Raw genomic sequence first — 7,656 nt, forward strand, 5'->3', positions numbered from 1 at the left:
TGGTGAGGATCATCGTGTGAGTTCCTGTCCATCAAGGTTCAAGAGACCTAGGAGTTAACTGTTTGAGGAGTACTATGTCCCCTGGGGAGATTGGGGTAGGCTTAGGGGCATTAGGGTCCACTGATGTGGAGGCAGGGAGACAGCTGTCAGTGCGTGAATGGAGAAGGGACCTTAAAAGGGAGAGGTAGGGTAGGTATCCCACCAGTAGGGAAGTTTGGACTGGGAGGTCATGGTTAAGGAGAAAGGGCCTGCCATAAAGCAGCTAAAAAGGGCTCAGGCCCATAGGGGAATGTGGGTGGCCCTGAGGAGAGTAAGGGCAATGGGGAGAAGGGAGGGCCAAGATAATCTGAGTTCAATGGAAAGCTTGGTTAGCTGTTGTTTAATTGTCCGTCTGGGTGGTTTGTGAGACCTTAAACTGAGGAATGATGTGGTCCAGGAGTACCTGAGCCACCACATCTGCTGTTTCCCTGGAGACTGAAAACACTTCTATCCATCCTGTAAAAGTGTCCACAAGTGTTAAGAGATAGCGAAGTTTTTAATGAGTATGGGTGAAATTAACCTGCCAATCTTTGTCCACCAAACTGGTGTAGAGACTGACATATGTGGAAAGCCCCTTGTGGGTTGGCCAGGGCACCCATCTGGCAGGAGGAATAAACCTGTAAAATATGATCTCGGAGATGAATGGGTCAAAAAGCGGCTCCAAGAAGTGGAACAAAGCTTTGGGGAAGTGGTTAAGGATATCTCCACCCAGTAAAGGTGTTGGGCAAGCAGGTATCAATAGGAAATAATGAGAGAAAAAAAAGTCCTGCAAGAATGCAGGGTGGTGGCAAAGTTTTAAGTGGGGAGGAATGGGTCTCATGTACCCTCATTGCTGAAATTGGTGAGGGAAACTTAAGGCCTGAGTGAGAATAAAAGTAATGGACTTGTCCACTACCTGCAGCTTTACCTTAGGCTTGGAAAGCGTTATGGGATAAACCAAGTCTAGGCAGTGTCAATCTTCTGCAAGGCTGAGAAATTCGAGTACTGGCACAGTTTTACTTCCCTATGGTGAGGCTGGACCTCTGCGGTATGTCATAGAGGACAAGCCCGCATGGGGGCACTGTGATTTCCAATGTCCAGGTTACTGGCAGATAGGGCATAACCTCAGAGGAGGCATAGTGTAATATTGTGCCATGTGACTATTGAGGCCACACTTGAAATAGTTTGCCTGTGAGGTTAACTTAGGCTGGGTTCTATCAGGGTAGAGCCTTGTGGTTGGCTTCCCTTGTTCCCAATCCTGTGACCTTAGGGCAGCTGCTAAGGCCTGGGCCTGTAGATTGTTGTAGCTTTGTCTGTCAGGAAGACTCAGCTGATTACTTTCAGACATTAAAAACTTTAAAGGCCATTTTCACCAATTCCCATATAGGTGTTTGGGGACCCTCCTCAACCTCTCTTAACTCTTTCCTAATATCTGGTACTGGCTGAGGAAAAAAATGGGTAAGCAAAAGGATTAGTAGAAAGGGAATCTAGCCTCTTTTCTATCTGAGAGATCTGGAAGAGAAAAGGGAACAAGGGTAGGATTGAGAGGGGCTAGCCCTGTGTGCAGAGGGGTTCCAAGGGTAGAGAGATGAGGTAGGAGGGGGAGAAGAAGGTGGATGTTGACCTTGAACCAAGGGATGGTATTGTGTAGTGTGGGCTTGAGGGAATGGGGGAGCAGCCAGTGCCTCTAGCAGCATGGTGCAGCAAGGCACTGTCTACTAAGGGAAGGATGGGAGTGCAGAGTCCCAAAACCATGGACATATGTAAGCTCTGTCCATTTGTCTTTATGGTGGCAAAAATTTTCTAGTTTTCCAGGGGATGGTAAGCTCAAGACTTAGTACATAGGGAAATTAGCCATTTGAGACAGATTGATTTAGAACAGGCCCAATTGGAAAAGATTTTGTAAGAGGCATCTCAGAGGCAACAGTGGACCTGGCTTTGAACTGCAAGTGCCGATTTTAAAGTCTATGCCCAACCATGTGACCTAAGTCCACATTAGTGCATCTACCAAAATGGCTCTTAGGTCCAAATGGGGCCATGGAAATTCTGTTGAATTAAGAGCGGCGGGGCTGCGTCCCGGCACCCGGCCGCCAGCATGGCTAGCTTATGCCCGAAATAATTACACGGAAACTGTATTCTTTCAAACACTGCCTGGCCCGGCTAGGTCCAGTTTCTTATTGGCTAGCTCTTACATATTGTTCTAACCCATTTCTAATATTCTGTGTAGCCCATGAGCTGGCTTACCAGAGAGGATCTTAACCTGCGTCTGTCTGGAGTGGGAGCATCATGGCGACTCTTCCTCTAACCTTCTTTCCCAGAATTCTCTTCTGTATACTCCGCCTACCTAATTTTCTATCCAATAAAATGGGCCAAGGCAGTTTCTTTATTAATAAGAAACAATTCCCACATCAGAAATTGAATGCTTGGCATCCCAAAACAAACAAATCTCCACCTCAGCCAAAGCCAGCCTGCCAGTCTGGCCGCTGCTGGGAATCGGACCCCTGGCACAAGCTCACGGCTTAAACAGGAATCAGAAAAATGACAAAAATATGTACCAGTTTGTCCCCTCAAAACCCTATAGATAAAGAAAAGGGACTCACCAAGATGCAGCCGCTGTAGCCCAGTAGCCAGTTTAAGCATGACATGGAGAACTCAGATTGTAGAGTGGGGGACTTTCAACACATGACCTAGGGCTGCATGGAAAGGTCCACCTGATCTCGGTGGGACCTCCAAGATGTTAGGAATATTTTTCCTAATTTCAGCTCTCTGCCAACATAAAATCCCAATCAAGCAAAATCAACATAAGCCAAATTAAGAAATATCCAGGTTTAACGGGAGTTCTGCACTCTCCGGTGGCCCCAAGGGGGAACTGGGAGGCTGCAAACGTGACCACCAGAAAGAAGAAGAAGAGACCACGTGTTCCTTTTTTGGGAGTTCATTTAAATACTCTGTGGGAATGGCATCCTGGGATTTGGAGTCCAGACCAATACAACTCTCAGGCCTACATATCACTACTTTCCCATGAATTCATATAGTACCTAGTCCATCACAAATTAAAGCACCAGCTAGCAGAGAAGGCAGACTCCATTGTCTGTGTATAAAGATTTCACAAGTTCTTGGCTCATCTCTAAATCATAAACCATGGTCTCAAACAGTTCTCTAGCATCTCAGCAGCTTTAAGTATAAATAACTGAATAAGGCTTTACTATTCTATTGGCCATAGGGAGAAGAGTTTAAAGCTTGAAATGAAAGCATTTTCATGGGGACAGAATACAGTCTGTACATTAATATCTCATATCCAATAACAATCATATGCCATGAAAAGGAACTGAGACATATCTATAACCAAGGAAAAAATACAAGTGATGGAAATACTTCAGTGATCAAAAGCAATTGTTGCTCTTGCAGAGTAACAGAGTTCTCTTCATATGGGGCGGCTCACAACTGAAGCTCCAGAGGATCCAATGTTCTCTTTGGCATCTTCATCTATTGGCATGCAAATGCACACAAACAAATAACAATTAATAATAATGAATATTTTTAAATAAAACTATATAGGGTCTATATTGAATAATTCAGCTACAATAGAACAAAGTTGTACCTTTGTTTTTGCACACTTTCTATGAAAATGCATATTTTCATGTTTAGTTATAATATAATCCTCATTACATTTCTTGAGTTTATAATGTCTCAATATACTTAAATCTATATTTTAAAACTATTTTTCCTTTCACTAATTTAGTAAATGTTTATTTTTTATTAAAATAGTGATCATTATTGTTCTACAAAGTTATTAGGTACTTTATATAAACTAAGTTAATTGCTACATTTGAATAATCTAGAAATCTTTGATTTTCTAATGATTGAAAGAATACTAAATACACTTAAAATATAAGAAAACATATTGTTAGAAATTGAAACCATATATATAACATTAATTTCACAAAAATATCGATATCTATTTATGCATATATGTACTTACCCTTACTCCATTTATGTATCATTGCTTATATATTTTACATGTCTTTTGTATTTATAATTACTAACATATAAAATAATTTTAACACATCATAAGTACTTTTTCGTTTTACTAGATTTAATTTTATCCTTTATATATTTTTGCAGATTTTTATACTGTGTTGTGCATACTATCATAATGTTTTCACTGAACATGTATGATCTTTAATATCTGTATTTAACTTCAGAAATGTTCAAAGCAGCACCACTGCCTTTTCCTTAAACAATATTATGACTTTAGAAATGTAAATCCACTATCTACTTATTCATGCCAATCTTATACATTTATTTAATTGGTAATATCTTTGTTTTTCAGATTTATAGTTCCTGTCTACTGTGTCAATTTTAATATTGAAGCTCCTATACACAAATTCTTTCAACAAGTCTTTCTCTCTGAATATTTGATTTAATATGCATTTTAAGAAGTATAGTAATAAGAGTTGGAGATAATGTTCTGTAATTAAGAGCTCTTGCTGATCTTGATGAGAACCAAGGTTTGGTTTTCAGCACCCTCTTGTTGGTTTACACCCATCCTCAACTCCAGTTTCTGGAGATCTGACATCCTCTTTTTATGTCCTTGGGTACCACACACACACTGTGCAGGCAAACACTCAAATACATGAAATAAAAGTGTTTTAAACAAATCCTAGTAATAAGAGCACCTATTTGGTTTTCCCTCTGAATATATAAGAAATAAAAAATTTTGTGTGAATTTTGCAACCTGTTGGTTATGAGAGTATGGAGAAACAGAAAAATTGGAACTAAAGGATATGTGAGACAGATATGCCCTTTGATCTCTGAATTCTGCTTATCCATTCCAGGGACAAGGCAAGGAAGGCAAACTTTCTCATTTTCTCTTTTCTTTACTTACTTTTTATGTCTACTTTCTTTGAATATATAACCTTTGAGTATCATAGATTGAGGAAGAGATCTGGATATCAAATTTCTGGTCTCTTTATTGTTATTGTTAATAAATCCACTTAGTAACCATGATGGGTGTATCTCCATAAAGCCTTGACAAGATATTTGGCTTCATTAAAATCTTCCTTAATAGCTCCAAATCTTTCTTTAAAATTTCAACAAATGGTTTATTAATTGAGTTGCTCTGACCCCTGTTATTCCTAGGTGTTTCTCCAAAATGATCCTCCTGGAACAACTACTTAATGCTCTTCTTAAAATAAATGGAAATTCCTAATGTCTTTTCACATCTACCTGCCATTTAAACACACCTGCACACAAATCCGTCTGGATATATACACACAAACATAAGAAGAATCTTTTCTTTCTTTGATGAAACAATTCTATGCCTTTAAATTTTCTGTAAACAAAATTTTCATAATTCTTTTTTAAGTCTCTTACTCCAAATTCACCACAATCTATTAATTTCTTAAAACTAGGGGTTGTAAAACATAGATCATTCAAAACTGACTAAAACTCTTACCTCGTATATCTATTTTATCATTGGGGAAATGTAACATAGCATAATAAAAGTTTATTGTGACATTTTAATTGTTCAATGTACTTAGATGTGAACACAATGCTGTACAACAGATTTCTCCAAATTTTTGTCTTTTTTATCAATGGATAGATGGGTGTGGATTTCTTGTATTTATTTTGACTGTTCATTTTGTGAAATGCTTGTCATACTTAAGTAAAACCTATCAGTGATGGAATTGGTGACTGACATCATTGAAAAAAAAACATTGAAAATTTCCAATATAATAATCCACTAAAGATAAATTTTACTATGAATCATTGTTAAACTAGCAACTTGAAATACTGTTGTTCAAGCATATATAATATAAAATTGGTTAGATTTTATATCAGCATTTATTGAAGTTCATTTTGTTTCATCCATATATAACCAAATATATATTATAGTATACAGTCTATATCTTTATATTTCAAAAATTATTATATATTATTTTATATTGTTTATTAATATTTTTAGATGTTCTGTTAAGCTTTATATTAGCATGCAAAATGATGGGTTCTACATTGATAGCATTTATTGTCACCTTTACTGACTTCCTTTTTCCTCCCTACTTTGCTGGCTCTCTTCATCTAAATAATCCCTCCTTCTACTTTCATGTTAACTGAATTCCATTCTGCTGTATTATTCTCTTCCCCTTTGTTCTCTTTTTGTCTTGTCATAACCATCTTTTTGCTTTCATATCTAATATAGCAACTACTATGTATCTTTTTTCTTTATTTCTAATCTTGATCTTTTAGTTTTTTATATTTATATGAGATTTGGAGCATAGGGATATTCCTCAATGCTAGAGCAACTAACTGAGGCACTAACTGGGTTCAATCCTAAATACTACAAAAATGGTGGGTAGAGACATGTCTTGATGGTTAAGAGCTTGCACACAAATGGATTTTATTTCTTGAAACCTATGTCAGGTGCCTCATAACCAGCAGTAACTACATGTTCACAGAATCTGACACATTTTTTCTGGACTGTAGGAATACCTGCATTCACACATTCACATATCTCAGTATACACATCTGCATATGTATAATTAAAAAAAAAGAACTGGGCATAGTGTCATGTACCTTTAATTCTATAATATACTGCTTATTCCTTCTTAAAGATGTTTCATATTCTGTTTAATAAATAAATAAAGAAGCCTTTTGTTAGAGACAGAAATAATAGTAGATATACATACAGTCATGTGACAGACACACACAGATTGAAGTCACAGGGAGAAATTTACAAGACAGCCTTCACATGGTTACATAATTAGACTTATACAAAAGTCAGACAGAGGACAGAAGACACAGGAATCATGAAGTAGAGAATTCAAATTGGAGTTCTTTCATATTCAATGACTATGAGGAAAGTGCTTTTGACCCCTTTAATGTGATAGCAATGTGTTGTTGGTGCAACATTGTGTCCATAGCTCTATAGCCTGGACCACCTGCTTGAAAGAGTCAGAGTTTTCCCTGGAAGGACAGCTCAGAAAGCCTGCATTTTAAAACAGCGGCTTTTTTCATGCTACGGCTGAAAACTGAAATGTTTTTACTCTAGTCTTTCCCAAGCTTTCTCAGGCTTTCTGTGGATACAGTTATCCACGTGGGCACCATTCTGTAACAAAAGTGGACTATGGATATTTTCCTTTTTTTAAAAAAAAAGAGAGAGAGAAATGGTGTGGGAGAATTGTCTGTATTCTGTCAATTATGTTTTAAATAAATGCTGATTGGCCAGGCAGGAAATATTTCTTTGGGGCTAAACAGTTGTTGGAGATATGCAAGATATTCATCAGTATGGCTATAGGATAGGAACATTTCAGGTTCTCTGTCCTCAGCTGCCCCAGGAACTAACTGGGGACATCGCCCTGGGCACCTGGGAGCCCCTCTAGCACCAAATCTCTTGCCAACCCTAAGATGGCTCCCTTAATTAAGATATGTGCTTCCCTGCTCCCCTATCCATCCTTGCTTTATCCCAAATATCCCGTTTCCCAAGTTCCCCCCAACCTCCCCTTCTCACTTTTCTCTCCCCATCTCCCCTTACCTCCCTCCCACCCCACCCCCAAGATCCCATTTTTTGCCCGGCAATCTTGTCTACTTCCCATAATCAGGAGGATAGCTATATGTTTTTCTTTGGGATCACCTTCT

The 7,656-nt window shown here is 38.3% G+C and overlaps 1 pseudogene; it reads left to right on the top strand.

The window, feature by feature from the left end:
- The first annotated feature begins 677 nt into the window (after positions 1 to 677).
- The window catches only part of LOC126493035 (histone-binding protein RBBP4-like), a 65,207-nt pseudogene continuing 58,228 nt past the window's right edge, over positions 678 to 7,656 (top strand).

Source organism: Alexandromys fortis, unplaced genomic scaffold (genome assembly GCF_014885135.2).
Source record: "Alexandromys fortis isolate MF-2015 unplaced genomic scaffold, M_Fortis_MF-2015_v1.1 scaffold_298, whole genome shotgun sequence".
Lineage (NCBI taxonomy): Eukaryota > Metazoa > Chordata > Mammalia > Rodentia > Cricetidae > Alexandromys > Alexandromys fortis.